This window comes from Harpia harpyja, chromosome Z (assembly GCF_026419915.1).
Source record: "Harpia harpyja isolate bHarHar1 chromosome Z, bHarHar1 primary haplotype, whole genome shotgun sequence".
NCBI classification, from domain to species: Eukaryota; Metazoa; Chordata; class Aves; order Accipitriformes; family Accipitridae; genus Harpia; species Harpia harpyja.
In genome coordinates, this window is record NC_068969.1 from 41,785,701 (window position 1) to 41,798,356 (window position 12,656).

Below are 12,656 nucleotides of genomic sequence, written 5' to 3' on the forward strand. Positions count from 1 at the left end.
GATTTGTGTTTAAAGTCTTTCACAGTTTTATTTTTAGAAGAAAAAAATGGTCAAAACTGAATTCATTTTTTAACTATGATCTATTTATTTTGGCTTAAGCCAATTAGCTGTTGGACCGTTCTTCTCTGGCATTGTCAGAAAACTTAAAAAGCTTTTATTTGGACAGTTCTATTGCTGACCTTGTTTCATTTTTATGCCACCAAAAAAAAAATACCAGTGAGACACCTCCAAGCTGGTTTTACAGTGGAGCAGTTATTGCATAATTAATTTAGTTAATACCAGTCACAAAAGAACAAATGTTTGTTGTTAGAGAAGATAATATCTCTCCAAAATGAGTAATTTAAAGCTCTTCATCAATGTCTGGCTTTACTCATGATCTGTCTGTCTGCACAGCACTTAAAGACAAACAAAAAAAGTAAAAAATAACAAGGTTCAAGGACTATCTACATAATAGATGTCCTCTTTGCAGATCAGCATTTTGTGAGCACTTCCCAAGCATAAAGAAAGGTATCACAAGATCTATGGTGGTAACGTGATCCAAACTACAGGTATGGCAATTATGTTATGGTATTTTTGAAGTAGAAAAGAAACAGGAAAAAACTCAAATAATTGAAAAATTCTTAAAATTTTTATAAAATGGTGAATTGGATTTTCTGATTATGACTTGACAGATACGTAATTATTTGCACAAAAGCTTGAGCTTCGGTTATCTGTCTCTGATTTCTAAAATATATGCATTGGTTCTTGACTTGCAAATTAGTCTTCAAATGAGTATTATTACAAGCACATGCCTCACTAAATAAAGGCATGATTTATGCTTCTGTTTTGAACAGCAAGAATATCAATGATTCTGGTTTATGAATTAATGAACCTACAAGCACCCCAAACCATGTCCTTTCCTTATGCCCTTACACTGATTGGAAGACACTGAAATTACATTGCAAACTGAAACACCAAATAAAGGCAGGGCACCTACATTTAAAGTTCTCTTTTAAAATTAATTCTGTCCTAGTTGTGCACCAAAAGAGAATGAAGCATAGGAAAAAGTAGTTTGTGATTGCATAGTGAAATAGATCACAAAATATTTACCATCTACCAATGTTGTTAATGTTTGCCTTAAAAGATCGAAAGAAACAAGTGCCCATATATGAGCAAAGGGAAGAAAGCTATATTTCTCTCTTATTTTAAGGTAAAGGTCAATGTAAATGTAGAAACTCTTTTTAAGAGGAGGCATTGGCAGGATTTGAACGAAGTTTATTGCAGCGCTGACTATCTCTGCTGCTAACAATTGCAAGGAAACCTAGACAATAAGTGTGAGTGACTAGCTTTCCAGAAGAGTTCATAACACATTAATCCTTTGCCAATTTGGCACCAACAAAGATCTTTTCTTTTTGGACCCCATATTGGGTTCAAACTTTGCACACTTATAATATATATACTGGCACTATACAACATGGCTAGTCAGATGCAGAGCAGCAAAAGAACCAAGAAGTGCTCCTGAAGATTTATGTAAAATTATGCATTAATGAAGGATGAATGCCAAAGAAGAAACACCTTCCACTATTACCTGGGAGAAGAAGGGAAGCAAAAGCACTACAAAGAGAATAGGTTGCCCTTTGTACCACTTCCAAAACTGTGCAGAACTGTCTTCTGCAGTTCAACAAAGGCTCCCTTGTTAGCCAGAAATTGTCAGTGATACTTAATTAAAGGTTGCCCTCAAAATATTTTCAAATTTTCTTTAATTTTTGAAAGGTTTCTTTTAAATGCTTTTGATTACCATTTAAAAAGAGAAATGCCAGAAGATGTTATTGCAGTAAAAGCCCTTTACAAGTGTGTGACAAGGGTGGAGAAAGTGGAGTAATAGCTGGAAAATGAACAAAACAAATACATTCATCATTTAAAGGAATTAATGTAAGTAAAATACTAAACAATAAAATAAGTCTCAAATATAAAAGTCTTTTTTTTTTTTTTTTCCTGAGGATTAGCATTTTAGAATGCTATAAATTTAAGTTGTTTAACTTTTAATAAATGTAACAACCATAGTTTCTTCAGGACTATGAAGACTAAAACTCTGAAGGACACTATATCCTCACACCGATGTTTCCCGTCAGCACATAGGACACAGCCAGAAGACTCATAAAAGCCCTACACCTGCCTAGTCCTGCATGTCCTTTGAAGTGTGGCTACAATGGTGGAAAAGCTTTCCTTTTCAGCAGTCTCAATTTCAATTGAAAATAAAGCTTATATGCATTGAATGCAATCACATACCCAGGTGTATTTTACTAATAAAAACTATCCAGGTATTTTTGTGTTTGTTTTCAACATTATTCCTATATACACTTAAGATCTGAGAATTATCTCAAAAAGCAGGATAAATTATTTGAAAACATAAAATATGTTCAAAAGTACAATGTGCTTACTTTAAAAGAGCTCAGTAAAACAGTATTTTCAAAGGCAAAAATATCTAAGTATTGCTTTCCCTCAGGTATTAATTCAAAATTAATTGCTCTGCTAAATACTTTTATTTGAGAAATCACAAAAGTTTCCTTCTGATTCTAGTAATTTTTTTTCTTTTTGAATATATTAAAAGTTTTGGTTTTAAATCTGTTGTGGTTTAACCCCAGCCAGCAACTAAGCGCCAGGCAGCCGCTCACTCACTGCCCCCCCCCAACCCAGTGGGATGGGGGAGAAAATCGGGAAAAGAAGTAAAATTCGTGGATTGAGATAAGAATGGTTTAATAGAACAGAAAAGAAGAAACTAATAATGATAATGATAACACTAATAAAATGACAACAGTAATAATAAAAGGATTGGAATATAGAAATGATGTGCAGTACAATTGCTCACCACCCGCTGATCGACACCCGGTTAGTCCCCAAGTGGCGATCCCCCCACCCCTACTCCACCCAGTTTATATACTGGACATGACATCACATGGTATGGAATATCCCTTTAGTCAGTTTGGGTGAGCTGCCCTGGCTGTGTCCCGTCCCAACTTCTTGTGCCCCTCCAGCCTTCTTGTTGGCTGGGCATGAGGAGCTGAAAAATCCTTGACTTGAGACTAAATATTACTTAGCAACAACTGAAAACATCAGTGTGTTATCAACATTCTTCTCATACCTAACTCAAACAAAGCACTGTACCAGCTACTAGGAAGACAATTAGCTCTATCCCAGCTGAAACCAGGACAAAATCACAATGCCAATTTGAGAGTGAAGATAAAAATCCCAGCATTTTAACCTGTAGTATACCATTAGAACATTGTGTAAGGTAAGCATGGTGCTGCACTTGAATTAGGACATTAGACAACGTACTAAAGAGAGAACATACAGTAGTGTCAGCATAACTGTGTATGTGGGTTTTCCTTTGAAGTACCCAACCTTTTTCTTTATGCAGCAACCTCCAGAGTAAGAAAGCATTTTGAAAATGAAACCCTCATCTGATTGAAAAGGAAAAATCCTTCATGATATATGAAATTGCACTCTAACTAGGGTGATATTCCTCTTCAGTCCTTACGGCAAGGTTCACACCAGTCTCTACGGGCACTTATTTTTGGAACTGGCACTCACATCTGGCTGGCACTTGTTTGCTCATGGATACAGCACTAACCTTCCACACTACCTCTGAGGTGAGTTGGGCAGTAGCACAAGTGAAAAAGCAATGCCACCGCTCCAGCCAGACCCCAATGGGCAGCAGCAGCCCTATGCCAGAGTCCTTCAGCAGAGTTCAACTCGGCTCACAACTGCTTTTCAGTTAAGGGGACCCATTCATAGCCAAAGATGGGAAAAACTAGTGCCTCAGAGTTTGCAGCACCCAGTGTTGCCCTCAGTGACTCTCAAAGAAATCCCAGTTATGTCCACGGGTTCACATAATCCTGGAGTGACAGGTCTGAATTGGTTATTATTTATGTAACTGAAGGGAAAGAAGTGAAAGACAGAAGGTGACAGCACTTGGAGCATCCCTCCGCCTGACAGACACACTGACTGCTCCCTGAGATTGCCTGCTTGCTGAAAGAAAGTTGAACTTAAGGCAAAAGCTGGAATTCAAATAGTGGGTGAACATCCCAGAATCTGGTCAGCTCATAACAGAATAATAAAGCTTTCCTGACTACCAAAAACTGTGTTTAGAGGAAAGAAGTCTGTCCTTTTTATTTAGTGAACTAGTATCCTCAATCCGCTGTCATCATAAATCTTCTAACATTCAATTACTATTGTACTTGAACTGAGCGAGCTGACTAGTGACCCAGAAAATGTGTCATTCTCCACAGGATGCAGTTCTGCTAACCATTATCCATCTACCTGCTGCTACTCACAAAACATACATTTTGCTGACTACAGCAACAGTAACTGTTTTGTTCTATTTTATTTCTGCACATTGAATACCATTTAGTAAAATGAATTCCTGTAATTAACATGCTCAGCAGAGCTGAGGAGCTCTATAATATGGTTAAATGAGGTTGGAATATTACCACATTACAAAATTTACAACTTACAAAGTGTAAGCTCCTCACACCCAGAGTACGGAGTAGCCTTCATAGCTGTACAGTTCAAAAAATGTGAAGGAATTTCGAGTAGTCAGGATCAGAATCTTAATTCAAATGAAACAGGTGCATTAATTAGAATGGTTTCCACTCAAGAGTTCAAAAGTCTTTTTTCCCCTGGGAGATTTACTCTTCCCTTCTCTTCAGGTTCATCTATCTGTGAACTTGGTCAGTTTTTCCAAAATTGACTCTTACTGGAACCCCACTGGCAGTTCTTTTATACTACAACTAAATTCCACATTTCCTCTATGTTCCGTCTTCTGTCTATTAACTCCGCTTTCAAAACCCTGATCACTTTCACCTTCACTGTCATAATTGTCACTTTTGGGGATGCTATGCACCTTAAATGCTTTTCTTTAGCCCCTCCACACAGCTGTGCTAGAAGTATTTTTTTACTTGGGTTATCCAAGCATAAGAGGCACCATCTCGCTCACGTTCTGGGGTTGTTTTTTTTTTTGTTTGCCATTCTGCACCATGTTACTGTAGCATTGCATACATTCATGATTGTAGCATATCCTATGGGTCCAATTGCTGTTTAAGACATCACAGGTGTCTTAAAAAATTCTGAATAAAGCTACAGATCCCACAATTCTGTTTTTATAGCAAGCAGCCCTGCTTCCCAGGGGTGCTATTGTCTAACTATAAAGAGCTATGTGATGCCAAGGAATGGCTCATGAAAAAGAAGGAAAGTAAAAGAAGAAGGGTACTCTGTAAATAACACAAACAAGTAGCTAAGCAGATAAATCTGGATGTGATCGATTGTGACATTTTGAGATGAAATGAAAAAAGCTCATAATTAATAAAAAATTCTCCTTAAAAATGAGAGTGGTTTCCAAAAACAAGTGGGCAAAGGAAACAAAAAACCCCCCTCACGCTATACTTATTCTATTTATGTGTTTGGAAAAGTATGAAAACAACAATTAAGCAGTGCATAAGATAAGCATGGTTTTAGAAAAACTTGACCATACCAGTAAATTTTTTGTCTCAGGTATTTGCAATTATACTAGTGCTACCCAGGCACTCTGGTGCTGACAGGATCTGGTCATCTGACTTGCCTTAATTTATCATTCTAAAAGAAAACATTCAGTGCAAACACCATAACTATTGAAAACAAACCACCAAATATTTGAAAACTATGCTGTGAGTTGTAAAGAAACATACAGGCGTAAGGTTCTTACAGACTTTTAAAGTGTGGGTCCACACTTCAGTACATCGAATTGCAAGCACACTAGGGTTCTTGCATGAAGATGAACAAGTCTGGTGCATTTTTTTAAGGTGTTTTTTGTTGTTTTCTTTTGTTTTGTTTTGGTGTTTTGTTTTGTTTTGTTTTTAAGATTTAAGTAGCTGTTAGCATTCTATGAATATTGTAAATATCCATTTTTAAGTAGGAACACCTGTCACTTTTTTTTCCTCTCTCTTCATAACATTTGTTAAATAATTACTGATTTGGTAACGCAGTGTAGGCAATCCTAATATTTCATAACTAAATTAAAATAGATGTATTTTTGGCTCCTGGATACCATGTGATGGCACACTGCTTTTATTGCTGTTACTGCATGTAACAAGCTTCTTCCAAAATTCAGTCTCTGGTATTTTTTTAAGCAGAACAAAAGTCAAGTTAAGAACATGTTACAGGAAAATAATAGAAATCATGAACATCTTTACTTTGAAAATGTCCAAATGAATAAATGCAGCAATTTCCATCAGCTGTCAAAATACTTCTCCTATGAGCTTCACTGTAGAGCGAGTAGAATTTCCAAAATAAGTCTAAGGGCTATCATAATTTCTTGTAGATTAGTATAACTCCAGTGATAACATTATTTACATTAGCTAAGGATATGGCCTTAAATTTTCATGCCAAGTGACATGAATTTGACCTTGGTGAAAATCAGAGGTATAGGGAATGCATTAGGAATAGCACATTTTTATATGTGCATGAATACTGCAGAAATAGCCTGCTTTGTCCCATAATGTGGGTCTTTGATTCTGAAAAGCACCACTGTTCTTCTAATGTCCAAGCAAAAACTAAAATTAAAATCATACAGTTCTCGGTTCATTCCCTTTTCTCCATTCCTTCCCTCTTCTGAATTGACCTTTATGTCTGACTGAGGCACTGATCTTTTTGTCTGACAAGACATCAAGAGACTGAAATGGTGGCAGCTTTCTGCTTAATTTATACAAATATTTTTAGAGTGAATACATTTGAATAAATGGTACAAGACAGCTCTCATTTTCTTGTAGTAGATGAAGGTGAATAGCAGCTACTTTAAATCATCCAATTAAAACTACTCCTGTTTTGTGTAATTGTTTCCAAATAATTTTCCCAATTAGAAGGCCAAATTTTGGAGAGGAATGATTCCAGTAAGATTCCAAATCTATGCTCACACTTGCACAGGCAGAAACAGCCATGTGTGGGAAAAAATGAATTTTGCATGGATTTATTCTGCATACTGATTGCAGTGAGAGTTCAAGTAATGGCCTTCAGAGTGGTATCAGTATGCTTCAGTAACAGAACACCAGACTCAGCACAGGGGCTCTACCTAAGTAAAGTAAAGAATTCAAGAGTAATCTTGATGAAATCTTGATGACCCTCTGGGAAATTTGGAAGACTATTCTTTTTCTTAGTCTGCTATTTGTATATAAAGAATGGAGCATGCTACTCCTCTATCTCCAGATTTATCATTAAAATATTCATATTCTATTGAGGTGATACATTTTTTATTATACCATATTCACTCCTCATCCTTCATGCTTTCATCTTTAAGAATGTGATGACAGCAGAATTTCCTCTTGTGATATTGTTAATAATATTTACAGTGACAGAAACCTCTTTGGAAGAACTATTTGTGGAAAAATATCTCTTTCTACCTTTGGGGTACCCATAGCTTCTTTTCTGTATTCCAGGACAGCACGCACACACTGCACTACATGGCCTCTCCACTTGAGTGCTTTCTCAAGACATGTCAAATTACATTACTTTAAAGTTCTATCGACCTATAATTGTTCTCATGCACATGGCTGGGTGACCTGTTCTTCCTTGCACACTCAAGGGCTTTTTAATGGATTTGAGACAGGGCTCTCCAAGGGAACTGGCAGGGCTCTTCATCATCAAGCACTTGACCGTAGCTTTTCAACATCCTGTATTTCCTGGAATTTCAGGCCTGGGGTCTCACGTCATTGACATCTCCTGGCTGGCAGAAATTCCTTCTGTGCACAAGAGTAAGATGAGGCAGAATGCAGTGGCCTGCATGATTAAACTTAGATGTATAGCAAGTCTGAGAATCATCTTCTAGTCTAAGGATGATTTAATTCACAGAGAGGCAGTAAACAAGGATGGAATAAAACTCTGAAACTTGTTATTCAAGGATTAGACTTAACATTCATGTCAAAAGCTTCTATACAATTTCTAGTGCTACTGACAAAATATACCAGAAATCACAGCTGTATTAAAAACAGAGATTATGTAAAAGAATTCAAGGTGTTAAACTGTGATCACCTATATATTTATTAAAATTCTGTATATCAGCAGGCTGCTATTATATAACAGATTCTTTATGTTTCTTTTTTTTGCCAGTCAGGAACTGAAAAACACTTTTTGGCATAAAAATGCTTTCAATATCAAAATAAACCAACCCACTCAGTTCAGTTTTGGATAGTTACATACATTATCTTGATAAAGTCTGCTTTTACTTTACTTATTATGGTAGCTCAGGTATCACCCTTTTATTGACAGTAGTAGTATACAAAGTTATTCTTTTTTTTCCTGCTCATATACTTTCTAATTAATGAAATGCAGCACAGTATTTTACTATGATGAGCTCTCATTGCAAAATTCCATACCAAAGATTGGGCCACAATGCTGAAAATGCAAAATGGAAAGAATTAAGGATGCATGGCAGGGTTGTGAGCAAGGCATGAAGGAAAGTCAAGGAAGGACTGAATCCATTATTTCAGGGAAGATTCACAATCTAAAATGGTGCATTTCTTGTGACAGAAAATGGAAGCATATTGGTATTGCTACTAAAAGAAGACAACAGATCTTCTAGCTTTTCTTAGTGTCTTTATCTTCTGCAAAACAAGGGAAGGGGCTGCAGATTAGCTACATAACAAAACTTGCTAACATTTCCACACATAAAGAAATCCCCTTTTTATTTGTGACTTGTAACTTCACTTCTTCCAGCAGATTGTTTCTCTAAGTTTGTGTCCAGCTCTGATCGACATTCTTACTTTTCAAAACCAAAGAATACTGAGGTTAAGTTTATCATTCCCAAACAGTATTTCTAGTCCCCTTTAAATGTAAACACGACTTGATGTTTGGGGGAGACCAGGGAAGAAACTGGAATGTCTTCACTGAATGAACCACACATCTCTCTAAATGAAGGTCTGTTTGCTGTACATCAGTTTTAAACATATATTCATTATACTGGAGTGTGTGTGGATGCTTATTGTCCCTACTCCAAAACTTACTTCTGAACTTCATCTGGAAAATAGTCTGATATTCAGTAAACTTAAGAACTCCCAAATAATTCCTAACACTTATTTAAAGTCTAGTTATAACTCAGAGAAAACTATGCAGACCATTGCATACATAAGAGCTCAAGATAATACTCCAAAAGACTGAAATGGATGATTTTAATTCATTCTGGCAGTTTTAAGAATCAGTAGGTCTTGCAGCTCCAGTGTCAGCAAAGATTTCCCTAAATGATTACATGGTTGTGTATTTTGAATTTAGAAGAAGCCTGAATTTCATAAAAGGAGTGGTCAGAACTTACTGAAAATCAGATTTCTTCAGGCTCTATAATATGAGCACCTGAAGCCCCCTGTTACTTTTGAAGGTACTATATTTAATCTTCAGACACAAGTCAAACACATGGATTAAAATAAATGGTTTAAACCTGAGGCGATCTACTCTTTTTATTTATATACTAATTTGTATATATTTCTAGTCATTTCAACACAACTATTCAAATTTTCTTTTTCAGTCTGATAACAGTAGCTTCTGGTTATAGCAGTCATGATAGCCTTTACTTATTTTCAGGCAGGCAGACCTGATAACATTGAGAGGTCTGAGAAATCTTAATTAAATAAACTACCAAATCCCCGGATAAACACTTTTAAAAATCTGGATTCATAGATTAAAGAGCAGAAGAAAAATACAATAATCCAGAATTTTTTGGTTTTCCTCTCTACGAGTGTTCAAGAGATGCATTTTTTCCTCAAGATACAGGTGATAATCCATCAAATTCAGAGAAGTTACTCAAGAAATATAGATGCTTAAGCACAAGAAATATGAGACAATATAGAAGACAGTGGAAATAATAGTTAATTATTTCTAGACAAGTACTGCACTCATATGAACACTGGCTATATCTGATGTTATAAAAAATATCTGACACCCTGGCAGGCTGAAACTGAGCATGGCAGAATTAGTAAAAATCAGTTCTTACAGTACTGTTGTCCATCATAAACACACCAACAGCAACAGCTAATGTCACAGGGTGGAAAATCATCACATTGCTTGTACTCTACAGGCTGTTGAACTGCAGACACCCAAAACAAAGGCACAGCACTTTAGCACCATTACAGTGTTGTTCTCTCCAGGATGGCTCTTCAAAGAGGAAAAAAGGGAGAACAGTTCATCAGCCAGAGTCTTAAGAAACACGTCCAAATAGCATTTACTGATCAGTAAAGGGAGTATATGAAATGCTTAGAAAGAATTCCTGCATCCCAGTGCTAGATGTGAGTTCATATTTGCCCAGGAAGAAAAATGACCTTAAATCAGGCCTGTAGTATATAAAAACAGCTGGCCTATTAGATTAGAGGACACCACCTCTAATCTAATTTTATTTTATTTTTTATGTCCTAAGCAGAAAAATATATAATTTTTTTGCTCAAATTGAGAATTTCAGCTTATGGAGTACTGGGATCTTTTTTCTTTAGAAAAGAAACACATATGTATGGACATATGTGGTGACACTCTGAAATAACCCCTTCCTTTTTTTTAAATTTCTGAAACAGAAATAGCCATTACACTTATAGTGGCTCCATTGCATTACATTAGCACTTAGTATTATCTAGATTAGTAAAGAAAAATCATTCCTGAGATGCCTAAAAACTACTCAGGGGTTTGAGATGTTTTTTGTTAGTACCCTAATATGAATTCAAAAGTACAGAGAAAACTTTCACAGCATCAGCTTATGCAAATACACAGATGTGATGCACTATGCATTCCAAACTGACAACAAGAATGTTAGGAAACCAAGTTAAATAGGTGGTAATACATCTTTTCAGAAGGAGGAAGACAAAAGACAAATGAAAGACAATTTACTTCACAATAATTCCCCAAACCTGTTTGAAAATAGAATGATCAAATTGCAACTCTGAACCTACCCTTTTGGCTGATTAAAAATATCTCACTACCGCCCACAAGATCATCATCGTAAAGACATATTAGTCTATTCTCACTGGAAGTGACTTATTGCTAACTCCAAATTGAATATTGATGTTTTGCTATTGAAATGTCAATGCAAAAAATTACACATAACTCACTAGAATCAATGGCACCTTCAGATTTAACTACACCTACAACCAAAGGAAACCCAGTAAGTCAGAACTGGTTATTTTGGATAGAAAATTGTAATACTAATTTTTTAGAAAAAAAAAATTAAATGCTCTTTGTCAATTGTGTTTTAAAACATTGTATTATTTTTTGTGACAATTTTTTTGCATAAGATACCAAATTATCATACATGATAGAGAAAGACCAGCTCGTGCCTGCTGTTATGTCACATATAGATGCTTTGGAAATTTTACTCACTGTTTTCACTGTAACTTCTTTAGCTGCCATTGAGCCAAATATATCCCAATTCTGCAAGTGTTTAAGTACGTGCTTAATTTTTTATTAAACACAATGCAACGTAATCATGAAAATTGTGTTTAAGCTCTTGTAAAATTATGGCTTTAGCCATCAGACTGCTGATTGGTAGTGCTTTCCCTGCTTCTGCTGGATTTGCAGACTTAAGATAGACAAGGCCTATGTAACAACACAAAGTTTGGGGAGCCGCACCAGCTCTCCTTTGAAATGCAACATCACCCACAATTTTCTGGCAAGTCCGATTGTTCAATGCCTAACCATCTGCATGAAAATGATTGTGTTTGGGCTCTTCCTCACAACTGGACTTTTTCTACTGTTTCTAACAGGTGAAAGAGAGCTGGTAAAAACGGCCAGCCTTTTTCAATGTTTACAAATGGCTTCCAACCTCAGAAAGTGCCTAGAAGAAAATGCTGCTACTTTTCTTTTTACAATCACCACCCACATCTCATAGCAGGTTTTAACTCAAAGCAAAGGTTGATTCACCTTTTTTACTCTCCCTGCTAAAGAAATACAATACATTAAAATGCACAGCCTTGGGGTTCATTGTTAAATAAATGTTGAAGGGTAGAATATTCACTCCCCCATTTTAGGTGCTGGGAAGGCTGCTGATTTTATTTTTCAGAAGGGCCAATTTTCTCTTGAATATACAGCTCATAGTGGCACTTCTGTTGAGAGGGGGTAATTCTTCTGCTCAGCATTCCATTTAAAAGCATGAATTTGGGGCAGCTTTTGCATAGCTTCTGGTTCAATTCTTTATAATATATAATAAAAAGGCTTTTGAAAACCTTTTTTTCACCATATGTAAAAGAGCTAGTTTAAATGGCAGAAAGATTCAGAGAGGAATGTTCTTTTCTACAGACAACTAAAACAACTTCAAAGATAAAATTCAGGAGTGCAACAAAGTCTCAAAGGAAAGAGTAATATTAAGCCTAGACCCTTAACCATAGATGAGGAAGGTATTCAGGGACATATTTTTCTTAGCAGAACCAGCAGTCTTCCATGGTAACAAAATTAATTATCAAAACAAGCCCGTTTCCCTGAGGTATTTTTAAACTCTAGAAAACTAAATTTTCCAAATATTTAACATGACTACCTTTCAAATATCACTATTAAGAATGTTTAAGAGCAGGAATAAGAACCTTTCCTTTTACAAACTGTACAGCAATAAAGATTGTCAAACATAGCCAGGTACCTCTCAAGAATCACCTCCAGTCTCTCTTCTAATAAAATCACCAATAAAC

At 36.0% G+C, this 12,656-nt stretch overlaps 1 protein-coding gene across 1 annotated transcript in view; it reads right to left on the bottom strand.

The window, feature by feature from the left end:
* LINGO2 (leucine rich repeat and Ig domain containing 2) overlaps positions 1-12,656 on the bottom strand; it is a 557,882-nt gene that overhangs the window by 340,220 nt on the left and 205,006 nt on the right. The gene's annotated exons all lie outside the window — the stretch shown is intronic.